General features: G+C 39.0%; 1 protein-coding gene across 3 annotated transcripts in view; it reads left to right on the forward strand.

The window, feature by feature from the left end:
- Positions 1-13,647, forward strand: part of LOC124288365 (nuclear receptor ROR-alpha A-like) — a 145,281-nt gene that overhangs the window by 58,898 nt on the left and 72,736 nt on the right. Inside the window, exon 1 of one of the 3 annotated variants that reach the window (XM_046724874.1) lies at positions 5,473-5,631. The exons of the other annotated variants lie outside the window; for them this stretch is intronic. The gene's annotated coding sequence lies outside the window, so the exon portion shown is untranslated. Of the gene's footprint in view, positions 1-5,472; positions 5,632-13,647 lie in introns of those variants that run through there. 3 annotated transcript variants of the gene reach the window in all.

The raw sequence follows: 13,647 nt of genomic DNA on the forward strand, positions 1-13,647 counted from the left end.
TCAGTTCCTGACAATGATGGTTGTAGTAGGTTCAGTTCCTGACAATGATGGTTGTAGTAGGTTCAGTTCCAGACAATGATGGGTGTAGTAGGTTCAGTTCCAGACAATGATGGTTGTAGTAGGTTCAGTTCCTGGACAATGATGATGATGGTTGTAGTAGGTTCAGTTCCTGACAATGATGGTCGTAGTATGTTCAGTTCCTGACAATGATGGTTGTAGTAGTTTCAGTTCCAGACAATGATGGTTGTAGTAGGTTCAGTTCCTGACAATGATGGTTGTAGTATGTTCAGTTCCTGACAATGATGGTTGTAGTAGTTTCAGTTCCAGACAATGATGGTTGTAGTAGGTTCAGTTCCTGATGATGATGGTTGTAGAAGGTTCAGTTCCTGACAATGATAATGATGGTTGTAGTAGGTTCAGTTCCTGACAATGATGGTTGTAGTAGGTTCAGTTCCTGATGATGATGGTTGTAGTAGGTTCAGTTCCTGAGAATGATGATGATGGTTGTAGTATGTTCAGTTCCTGACAATGATGGTTGTAGTAGGTTCAGTTCCTGACAATGATAATGATGGTTGTAGTAGGTTCAGTTCCTGACAATGATGGTTGTAGTAGGTTCAGTTCCTGACAATGATGGTTGTAGTAGGTTCAGTTCCAGACAATGATGGTTGTAGTAGGTTCAGTTCCTGATGATGATGGTTGTAGAAGGTTCAGTTCCTGACAATGATGATGATGGTTGTAGTAGGTTCAGTTCCTGATGATGATGGTTGTAGTAGGTTCAGTTCCTGACAATGATGGTTGTAGTAGGTTCAGTTCCTGACAATGATGGTTGTAGCAGGTTCAGTTCCTGACGATGATGGTTGTAACAGGTTCAGTTCCTGATGATTATGGTTGTAGTATGTTCAGTTCCTGATGATGATGGTTGTAGTAGGTTCAGTTCCTGATGATGATGGTTGTAGTAGGTTCAGTTCCTGACAATGATGGTTGTAGTAGGTTCAGTTCCTGACAATGATGGTTGTAGTAGGTTCAGTTCCTGATGATGATGGTTGTAGTAGGTTCAGTTCCTGATGATGATGGTTGTAGTAGGTTCAGTTCCTGACAATGATGGTTGTAGTAGGTTCAGTTCCTGACGATGATGGTTGTAGCAGGTTCAGTTCCTGATGATGATGGTTGTAGCAGGTTCAGTTCCTGATGATGATGGTTGTAGTAGGTTCAGTTCCTGACGATGATGGTTTTAGTAGGTTCAGTTCCAGACAATGATGATGATGGTTGTAGTATGTTCAGTTCCTGACAATGATGATGATGGTTGTAGTAGGTTCAGTTCCTGACAATGATGGTTGTAGTAGGTTCATTTCCTGATGATGATAGTTGTAGTAGGTTCAGTTCCTGATGATGATGGTTGTAGTAGGTTCAGTTCCTGATGATGATGGTTGTAGTAGGTTCAGTTCCTGACAATGATGGTTGTAGTAGGCTCAGTTCCTGATGATGATGGTTGTAGAAGGTTCAGTTCCTGACAATGATGATGATGGTTGTAGTAGGTTCAGTTCCTGACAATGATGGTTGTAGTAGGTTCAGTTCCTGACAATGATGGTTGTAGTAGGTTCAGTTCCTGACAATGATGGTTGTATTAGGTTCAGTTCCAGATGATTGTATACACCAATCAAGAGAGTGGTTGCAAGTAAAGACTGTATCCTAAGACTAACCAAGTTTACAAATCATTTCAAGTTGCTGCAAAGGTATTTGAGTAGCAGTATAAAATACAGTGCCAGTACACAGTGACAGGCATTATAATACAAAGGCATTGATTTTAACAATAAAGACAGACTTCTTTTATGGGCATTGTAGAAGTTGAGGTGTTGAGGACTGATGATCATTTTATGGATATACAACTTCTTTATTCCGTGAAAGGCGATGTTTGCCATCAGTTCTAATGTCGTCAAGCAACAACAATGGCATTAGAATCTATGTCAAATGTCGCCTTTCACAGAATAAGGAAGTTGTATATCCATAAAATGATCATCATTCTTCATAAAGACAGAGACAATAATATTCCCAGGACTGCTATAATGGTGAAGTTTCCAAGATTGGCTTAGACTGAGTATCCAGGGTCAAAATGATCCCAACACAACACCTCCGTCCTTGTAACTCGAGATGTAATGCGAGATGGGAGGCAAGAGTTAGCTCCCCTTATATACCTCCCGCTGAGAGTGTTCAGCCACAATATTACACATCTATGGAGAGTGTTATTGTATGGTACTTTTTGTGACATGCATGGTGAAAGTTTCCATGTGTCTAAGCATTTCTAAGAGTTTTCAACCAGGGCTTGAACATGCCTAAGATACAGAAATTGGAAAGCTGAGAATTTTGAAACTGTTGTTGCACCATAAATGTTTCATTTTGTGTAAAAATTGTTAGTTTTAAGACAGGTATTACTTCCGGAAAATGTTTGACATTGTTGAGAAAGTTGGATGTGTTGAAGGATTGAGCCTCAGTTGCAGGCTAAACATGATATTTCTTGGATTTTTCTTTTCTTGGAAACGTTTGTGAGGAGATATTATCATGTGAAATATGCACAAATTTTGAGAAGGTAAATTTTGTTATACCTTGAAATATTGTTCAATACGTTTGTAGTATTCTAAATATACAAAACATAAATTATGCAAGCTTAACGACATTTCATTTATCATATTTTACCCTTTTTTTTTAAATTTCATGAAAATGTGTCACTAGGAAGTAGAAATAGCAGACAGTCCAGGGAGTAATCATTATTGCAAAAACCTTTTTTATGTTACAGTAGTGACATCAAACCTTGTGACAAAGTTTGACCTTTTTTAGCAAAATGTTTTTCCATACAAAAAAGGTCAAACCACGCCAAGCATGTAGCTGTAACATCATTAATTATGATATGTTAAAACACTTCTTTTGAAAAACATGATAAAGACAAAAAAATCAAATTGCACATCAGCCACTCGACACATGAAAATTGAGTAAAATTGGGTGGTTGTGGGGGTTTAAAATACCTATATATATAAAAAAATAATCTCCAAATGTTGTTGCTGTAAAGTGTAGAATAAACTGAGATATATCAGTTACTATAAAAAAGACGTGTTGATTTTTACTTAAGTTTGTTAGGTACAAACATATAACATAAATATGCATGAATTTTGAGAATGACTCATATCTATCTATCTATCTATATATCTTTGTTAGGTGATACAAGTATATGTGCTGTATATGAAGTGATACCAGTATATGATACAAGGTGATACAAGTATATGTGCTGTATATGAAGTGATACCAGTATATGATACAAATGTTTGGTAGGTGATACAAGTATATGTGCTGTATATGAAGTGATACAAGTATATGTGCTGTATATGAAGTGATACAAGTATATGTGCTGTATATGAAGTGATACCAGTATATGATACAAATGTTTGGTAGGTGATACAAGTATATGTGCTGTATATGAAGTGAAACCAGTATATGATACAAATGTTTGGTAGGTGATACAAGTATGTGTGCTGTATATGAAGTGATACAAGTATATGTGCTGTATATGAAGTGAAACCAGTATGTGATACAAATGTTTGGTAGGTGATACAAGTATATGTGCTGTATATGAAGTGATACAAGTATATGTGCTGTATATGAAGTGATACAAGTATATGTACTGTATGTGAAGTGATACAAGTATGTGTGCTGTATATGAAGTGATACAAGTATATGTGCTGTATATGAAGTGATACAAGTATATGTGCTGTATATGAAGTGAAACCAGTATATGATACAAATGTTTGGTAGGTGATACAAGTATGTGTGCTGTATATGAAGTGATACAAGTATATGTGCTGTATATGAAGTGATACAAGTATATGTGCTGTATATGAAGTGATACAAGTATATGTGCTGTATATGAAGTGATACCAGTATATGATACAAATGTTTGGTAGGTGATACAAGTATATGTGCTGTATATGAAGTGATACCAGTATATGATACAAATGTTTGGTAGGTGATACAAGTATATGACTCTTTTCGATGAATGTTTCAGGTCAGCAATTAATTGGCACATATATTCTCAAACATACTACATGCTCACTGTACATAGCTACACAGCATCAAATGGAGAAGAAAACATAATTTTATTTATACTGTTTAATGTCATTGTTTAAAGATCAGCAGACCTTTGCCAGGTTGTAAATTAGTGACATTTAGTTAACAATCAATATTTATGGTAGGTTTGTTTTTAAGTTAGCCTTGTTCTCCAGTACATGGTGTGATAGTGACCACAGATTACAGGCAGCACTGTTACGTTTACTTGTGTGTGGCAGTTCTTGATGTGTGTGACATGTTGGATTCTGGTGTAATAGTGACTACAGATTACAGGCAGCACCCTTATGTTTACTTGTGTGTGGCAGTTCTTGATGTGTGTGACATGTTGGATTCTGGTGTAATAGTGACCACAGATTACAGGCAGCACCCTTATGTTTACTTGTGTGTGGCAGTTCTTGATGTGTGTGACATGTTGGATTCTGGTGTAATAGTGACCACAGATTACAGGCAGCACCCTTATGTTTACTTGTGTGTGGCAGTTCTTGATGTGTGTGACATGTTGGATTCTGGTGTAATAGTGACCACAGATTACAGGCAGCACCCTTATGTTTACTTGTGTGTGGCAGTTCTTGATGTGTGTGACATGTTGGATTCTGGTGTAATAGTGACCACAGATTACAGGCAGCACCCTTATGTTTACTTGTGTGTGGCAGTTCTTGATGTGTGTGACATGTTGGATTCTGGTGTAATAGTGACCACAGATTACAGGCAGCACCCTTATGTTTACTTGTGTACTTGATGTGTGTGACATGTTGGATTCTGTGTAGTGCAGTTCTTGATGTTTTGACTTGTGTGTGACATGTTGGATTCTGGTGTAATAGTGACCACAGATTACAGGCAGCACCCTTATGTTTACTTGTGTGTGGCAGTTCTTGATGTGTGTGACATGTTGGATTCTGTCGTGATAACTATAAATTTCTTACAACCAATGCTTATATTTTTGACTCAATAAATGGTCCCAAGGTGAAATGCTAAAAAGACCAACATTTATGAAAGTAAAATAATGTACCAAAAAATATTTGTGTATGAACTAGACACGAACAAGACCAATACAGACGCAGTTGAAGTGGCTGGACCTGAATGTCAGCGTGGATGTATGGTATCACATCCCCCACACGGTGACATCTTCCTGATTCAGTCCACTGCTACTGGAGGCTGTAACATCATCATCATCATCATCATCATCTTCACATAATGTCCGGTTTACGTATGGAACAACAGTTACTCTCTCACAGTGATAACAGCTCTGTTATAGCACGACTATGTTGAGCAATTGACAAGCGTAGATGTGTTTGCCAAGGTCTCGACTGAGCACCAGTCGTCCAAGCAAGCCACACATCTCTAGCATGCTGTCAGTGCATGGCCGTTAGCCTTGCTCAAAGGTTCTCATAATCAGCTGATTGTGCAGAAGGGTCTATTTCACCAACCGTCATTACGCAGCGTATTAAGTGGAGTTATACTGTGTCTGTGGATTGTACCTGGGATTTTACTCTTGTGGATTTAGTTGTGGAAGGCCTGGTAGGTGACATTCTTTGACTTGAGTGGGTTTCTGTGCTGGGTTTGACTGACGGTGGGATATGGTAGACGGTAGGATATGGTAGACGCTCACAGATTGCTGTGGGGCTTGTTGACTTTGAAGCAGTGACATATTTGGCATGTTGTCAGATTGTTTGGGTATGATTGAGACAGACACATTTGTGTGCAGCTCATGCTTCATGTAGCCGGAGTCTCATTGCAGCTAACTGTCAGGCTTAGTGCATGTGAACTGTGTGTGGAGTACATGCAGACTTCACCCACAGGTGTGACTTGGTGTGACTTGACCATAGGTATGATTTGATCAGATTTCTTGTTGTCACTTAGTCACAGGTTTGACTTGATGGAAAGTGTAACAATATCACAGGTGTGACTTGATCATTGATGTAATTTAATCACAGGTGTGACTTGATCATAAGTGTAACTTAATCACAGATTTGACTTGATTCGTCTTTACTATAGGTGTGACTTAAACATAGGTATGATTTGATGTGACTTGATCATAGATGTAATTTAATCACAGGTGTGACTTGATCATAGATGTAATTTAATCACAGGTGTGACTTGATCATAAGTGTAACTTAATCACAGATTTGACTTGATTCATCTTTACTGTAGGTGTGACTTAAACATAGGTATGATTTGATGTGACTTGATCATAGATGTAATTTAATCACAGGTGTGACTTGATCATAGATGTAATTTAATCACAGGTGTGACTTGCTCATAGATGTAATTTAATCACAGGTGTGACTTGATCCTAGATGAAGCTTAGTCACAGGTGTGACTTGATCATAAGTGTAACTTAATCACAGGTGTGACTTGATTCGTCTTTATTATGGGTGTGACTTGAACATAGGTATGATTTGAGTTGACTTGATCGTAAGTGTAATTTAATCACAGGTGTGACTTGATCATTGATGTAATTTAATCACAGGTTCTTCTTGCTCCTAGATGTAATTTAATCACAGGTGTGACTTGATCATTGATGTAATTTAATCACAGGTTCTTCTTGCTCCTAGATGTAATTTAATCACAGGTGTGACTTGATCATAGATGCAATTTAATCACAGGTGTGACATGATCATTGATGTAATTTAATCACAGGTGTGACTTGCTCCTAGATGTAATTTAATCACAGGTGTGACTTGATCATAGATGTGACTTAGTGTGACTTGATTATTTGTGCCACTTGATGAGAAGAGTGACTTGATTACAGGTGTGTCTTAATCATAGGTGTTACTTTTGTCCAAGTCACTTTTCGTTCCTGTGATGTTTTAACTGGAAGTGAAATTAAGAAACATTATGTTGTTGATTTACAGACTGTGCCTGAGTTGCTGATAAGATCTATCAACATGCACATCCGACCATTATTTTCACAGTTTGGCCTGTAAATCAGCAGCTGTTATCAGCACCGACTGTGACAGGCATCCTGCAATACAGATTATCTGCTATAATTAGACATACTTAAAATATAAATGGGTCTATTTATGAGTGAGTGGACAGACACGGTTTGTCCCAGGGGAATGTGATGGTATGGACAGTGATAGGTGTGGTTTTGGGGTGGAATACAGTAGGTATTGACAGTGATGGATGTGGTTATTGGGTGGAATACAGTAGGTATTGACAGTGATGGGTGTGGTTATTGGATGGAATACAATAGGTATTGACAGTGATGGGTGTGGTTATTGGGTGGAATACAGTAGGTATTGACAGTGATGGGTGTGGTTACTGGTTGGAATACAATAGGTATTGACAGTGATGGGTGTGGTTATTGGGTGGAATACAGTAGGTATTGACAGTGATGGGTGTGGTTACTGGGTGGAATACAGTAGGTATTGACAGTGATGGATGTGGTTATTGGGTGGAATACAGTAGGTATTGACAGTGATGGGTGTGGTTATTGGGTGGAATACAGTAGGTATTGACAGTGATGGATGTGGTTACTGGGTGGAATACAGTAGGTATTGACAGTGATAGGTGTAGTTACTGGGTGGAATACAGGAATGACAGTGGGTGTGGTTATTGGAATACAGTAGGTATTGACAGTGATGGGTGTGGTTATTGGATGGAATACAGTAGGTATTGACAGTGATGGGTGTGGTTACTGGGTGGAATACAGTAGGTATTGACAGTGATGGACGGGGTTACTGGGTGGAATACAGTAGGTATTGACAGTGATAGGTGTGGTTACTGGGTGGAATACAGTAGGTATTGACAGTGATAGGTGTGGTTATTGAGTGGAATACAGGAGGTATTGACAGTGATGAGTGTGGTTATTGACAGTGATGGGTGTGGTTATTGGGTGGAATACAGTAGGTATTGACAGTGATGGATGTGGTTATTGGATGGAATACAGTAGGTATTGACAGTGAGGTATTGGAATACAGTGTATGACAGTGATGGATGTGGTTACTGGGTGGAATACAGTAGGTATTGACAGTGATGGGTGTGGTTATTGGGTGGAATACAGTAGGTATTGACAGTGATAGGTGTGGTTATTGGGTGGAATACAGTAGGTATTGACAGTGATGGGTGTGGTTATTGGGTGGAATACAGTAGGTATTGACAGTGATGGGTGTGGTTATTGGGTGGAATACAGTAGGTATTGACAGTGATAGGTGTGGTTATTGGGTGGAATACAGTAGGTATTGACAGTGATAGGTGTGGTTATTGGGTGGAATACAGTAGGTATTGACAGTGATAGGTGTTGTTATTGGGGTGGAATACAGTAGGTATTGACAGTGATAGGTGTGGTGATAGGTATTGACAGTGATGGGTGGTTATTGGGTGGAATACAGTGAGGTATTGACAGTGATGGTGTAGGTGGTTACTGGGTGGAATACAGTAGGTATTGACAGTGATAGGTGTTGTTATTGGATGGAATACAGTAGGTATTGACAGTGATGATGGTTACTGGGTGGTGTGGTTATTGGGTGGAATACAGTAGGTATTGACAGTGATAGGTGTGGTTATTGGGTGGAATACAGTAGGTATTGACAGTGATGAGGTGTGGTTATTGGGTGGAATACAGTAGGTATTGACAGTGATGGGTGTGGTTATTGGATGGAATACAGTAGGTATTGACAGTGATGGATATGGTTATTGGATGGAATACAGTAGGTATTGACAGTGATGGGTGTGGTTATTGGGTGGAATACAGTAGGTATTGACAGTGATGGGTGTGGTTATTGGGTGGAATACAGTAGGTACTCTGGAATGTGTGATATATTGATATGAATACAGTAGATACTCTGGAATGTGTGATATATTGATGTGATTGTCATGTTGAAAGTGTGACATGTTAATGTGGATATATATAAGGAACTCAGATGGTCGACCATCAACATGCAGACTGTAGCAATATGGAGACATGGAACTCAGATGGTTGACTTTGCAAGATGCAGACTGTAGCAATATGGAGACATGGAACTCAGATGGTTGACTTTGCAAGATGCAGACTGTAGCAATATGGAGACATGGAACTCAGATGGTTGACCTTGCAACATGCAGACTGTAGCGATATGGAGACATGGAACTCAGATGGTTGACTTTGCAACATGCAGACTGTAGCAATATTGGGACATGGAACTCAGATGATCAACCGTCAACATGCAGACTCTAGTGATATGGGCACATGGAACTCAGATGGTTATGATAACCACGCATTGGTTTTAGTGTTTATAAGTGTTTGTGTGTATTATAACACTGACCAGGTGATGCTGTAATATTGGTCATATGACTGGAAGCGCCATGGGGATATATGGAATTTATGATAACCAGGAGCCATATAGAGAAAAACAGTTACCTTTTTGTCAGAATTGTGGAACTGACTTACAGCATGATCATATGATCATCATATACCTGTCCATTGCAAACTGACAATGTGATCAGTCTACACAGTCAGTTCTTCTGCTAATACAGTGCTGTGACTGTGGAGAGTCTGCTGAATCACAGCATCTTCATCAAGACTGAGACAGCTGCCAACCCAGGCCTATCCAACTGAAGTAGTTGTAATGTTTCTAGTTACGGTATTCAGGAAGGAGGATTTAGTGGCACGTTACTGTCTCACCAACACTAGGAATTACTCTGAGGTATGCTACAATATAAACTGTAGTTTTATCTGACTTTTACGACAGCTTTAACATAGGCAAAGGAAGAAGTTTGTTTTAATAAAAAAAATAAAATTAATTCTTCAGTTATTCATTTTCAGCTGTCTGCCTACCGGATGGCAACCAGTAGGAAGTCATCATGATGCTGATATCAGCATTCCTTGTCCAGCATCACTGTGTTAAATACACATAATCTCAAACCCACGCATTGATTTGAGTGTTTGAAAGTCTGTGTGTATGAGAACACTGATCTGGCAATGCTGTAATATTGATCACACAACTGAAGTGTCATAACAGTTGAGATATGTTCAGTGAACAGCATCATTTCTTTCTTATGTTCACTGCTTGATATATAAACAAACAAGAGCCACTTTAACACATGGAAAATAGTTTTGTGTAGGTGGCCAGAGTTATGTGCCTTTGCTGTGTAAGGATCCACTGGTTTGGGGTTTGAATCCCAAATGTCCCCAATATTATCCTTGGTTTGTCAATGCCCATTCCTGTGATTTTTAGAAGAATTATCAGTTTTTGTAATCTGCATCCTGATTTTCAGCTTCCAACATTAGGTAGTTAGACAGGGTTCCATTTTGTTACCCATTGAGTTTTAATTGCATGCTATCTTCACCTTGAAAATAAAATGTTTTCTTCGTTATTCAAAATCTTTTGAATCCCGATAAATTGGGTATCTTTTTAACTAATTAGGGAATCTTTTTCGAACAGTATTCAGTTACAATTACTGTTTCAAGTGACTTCTAATTTGCATCTGTCCATATGTAATGTCCAATCTCTCAGCTGGAGTACTTGTCAAAGTTGCTATGAGAGAGGGTAGCTGCCGGTTGGATTGTTCACAGCAGTAGAGTCAGTCAGTCCTATGTGATACTTGGCTGTGATCAGCTACAAACACTTACAGGTGGAGGCAATCTGAAAGGGCTGCACTCTGCTCATGATACATCACATTTGTACATGCTGTGTCATTACACAAATGCAAAACATGGCACACAGGAGTCTATTATCTCTTTGTTGGAGATTAAGGGTGGTCATGGGGCCTTGCTTTCAACTCCAGTGTCTGATGTTTCTCTGACGTTTAGTGCACACTTGGTAAATCCTGGTCACAGGAATCAGTGTTCAGGGTTTATGTATATATGTAACATGCTCTTCGACAGGAAGAGGACTTGCAGTGTTAACTGGTTAAAGAAAGAAACAGACCCATTCGCTTGCTGTTACTCCTTGCTTAAATAGTTGCAAGACACAAGTCAGGAGACAATGTGATTTGTTTGAAATTAATTGGAGAGACCCTTGTTATAAGTTTGCACACCAAGTCCTGTGTATTTGGCTGATAAATAGTTCTTACTTTTCTTCAATTGATCTTACTTTAAATAATTCTTTCTGGGATTAAACATGTCTTTCCTTAAATAAATATGCCTAACTTTAGGTAAATAGATTGAACATCAATTAGACGAACCTTACAAAACAAGTTAAATGAAAAAGACATTTAGACAGACGAAATAGATTCTTGGACAGGTCACAGCAGATCAATATTGTGATTACACCACATTAGACAAAAGCTGTAACCAGTCCATGTATTATTACACTGTATCAACTGTTAGACAAGAGCTGTAACCAGTCTATCTATTATGACACTGTATTGACTATTAGACAAGAGCTGTAACCAGTCCATGCGTTATTACACTGTATTGACTGTTAGACAAGAGCTGTAACCAGTCTATCCATTATGACACTATCGACTGTTAGACTAGCTGTAACCAGTCCATGCATAATGTAGCGACTGTTAGACGAGCTGTAACCAGTCTATTCATTTTGAAACTGTATTGACTGTTAGACAAGAGCTGTAACCAGTCTATCCATTATGACACTATCCACTGTTAGACGAGCTGTAACCAGTCTATTCATTTTGAAACTGTATTTAACTATTAGACAAGAGCTGTAACCAGTCTATGCGCTATGACACTGTATCAACTGTTAGACAAGAGCTGTAACTGGTCCATGCATTATGACACTGTATTGACTATTAGACAAGAGCTGTAACCGGTCCATCCATTATGACACTGTATTGACTATTAGACAAGAGCTGTAACCAGTCCATCCATTATGACACTGTATTGACTGTTTGTCAGTCCATTATGACAACTGTATTGCTTTAAGACCAGTCCATCCATTATGACACTGTATTGACTGTTAGACAAGAGCTGTAACCGGTCCATGCATTATGACACTGTATTGACTGTTAGACAAGAGCTGTAACCTGTCCATCCATTATGACACTGTATTGACTTTAAGACAAGAGCTGTAAGCGGTCCATCCATTATGACACTGTATTGTCTATTAGACAAGAGCTGTAACCAGTCCATCCATTATGACACTGTATTGACTGTTAGACAAGAGCTGTAACCAGTCCATGCGTTATGACACTGTATTGACTTTAAGACAAGAGCTGTAACCGGTCCATCCATTATGACACTGTATTGACTTTTAAGACAAGAGCTGTAACCGGTCCATGCATTATGACACTGTATTGTCTGTTAGACAAGAGCTGTAACCAGTCCATCCATTATGACACTGTATTGACTTTAAGACAAGAGCTGTAACCAGTCCATGCGTTATGACACTGTATTGACTTTAAGACAAGAGCTGTAACCGGTCCATGCATTATGACACTGTATTGACTTTAAGACAAGAGCTGTAACCGGTCCATCCATTATGACACTGTATTGTCTGTTAGACAAGAGCTGTAACCAGTCTATCCATTATGACACTATCGACTGTTAGACGAGCTGTAACCAGTCTATGCGTTATGACACTGTATCAACTGTTAGAAAAGAGCTGTAACTGGTCCATGCATTATGACACTGTATTGACTATTAGACAAGAGCTGTAACCGGTCCATCCATTATGACACTGTATTGTCTGTTAGACAAGAGCTGTAACCGGTCCATCCATTATGACACTGTATTGACTGTTAGACAAGAGCTGTAACCAGTCCATGCATTATGACACTGTATTGACTGTAAGACAAGAGCTGTAACCGGTCCATGCATTATGACACTGTATTGACTGTTAGACAAGAGCTGTAACCGGTCCATGCATTATGACACTGTATTGACTGTTAGACAAGAGCTGTAACCGGTCCATCCATTATGACACTGTATTGACTTTAAGACAAGAGCTGTAACCGGTCCATCCATTATGACACTGTATTGTCTATTAGACAAGAGCTGTAACCAGTCCATCCATTATGACACTGTATTGACTGTTAGACAAGAGCTGTAACCAGTCCATGCATTATGACACTGTATTGACTTTAAGACAAGAGCTGTAACCGGTCCATCCATTATGACACTGTATTGACTTTAAGACAAGAGCTGTAATTGTCCATGCTATGACACTGTATTGACTTTAAGACAAGAGCTGTAACCAGTCCATCCATTATGACACTGTATTGACTTTAAGACAAGAGCTGTAACCAGTCCATGCGTTATGACACCATTAAGACATGAGCTGTAACCGGTCCATGCATTGACACTGTATTAGACAAGAGCTGTAACCGGTCCATGCATTATGACATATACACTGTTATTGAGCTGTAACCGGTCCATGCATTATGACACTGTATTGACTGTTAGACAAGAGCTGTAACCAGTCTATCCATTATGACACTGTATTGACTGTTAGACAAGAGCTTTAACCGGTCCATCCATTATGACACTGTATTGACTTTAAGACAAGAGCTGTAACCGGTCCATCCATTATGACACTGTATTGACTGTTAGACAAGAGCTGTAACCGGTCCATGCATTATGACACTGTATTGACTGTTAGACAAGAGCTGTAACCGGTCCATCCATTATGACACTGTATTGACTGTTAGACA

The sequence above is a fragment of the Haliotis rubra genome, unplaced genomic scaffold, assembly GCF_003918875.1.
Source record: "Haliotis rubra isolate DU_JTF1 unplaced genomic scaffold, ASM391887v1 Scf416, whole genome shotgun sequence".
In the NCBI taxonomy this organism is placed as follows: Eukaryota; Metazoa; Mollusca; class Gastropoda; order Lepetellida; family Haliotidae; genus Haliotis; species Haliotis rubra.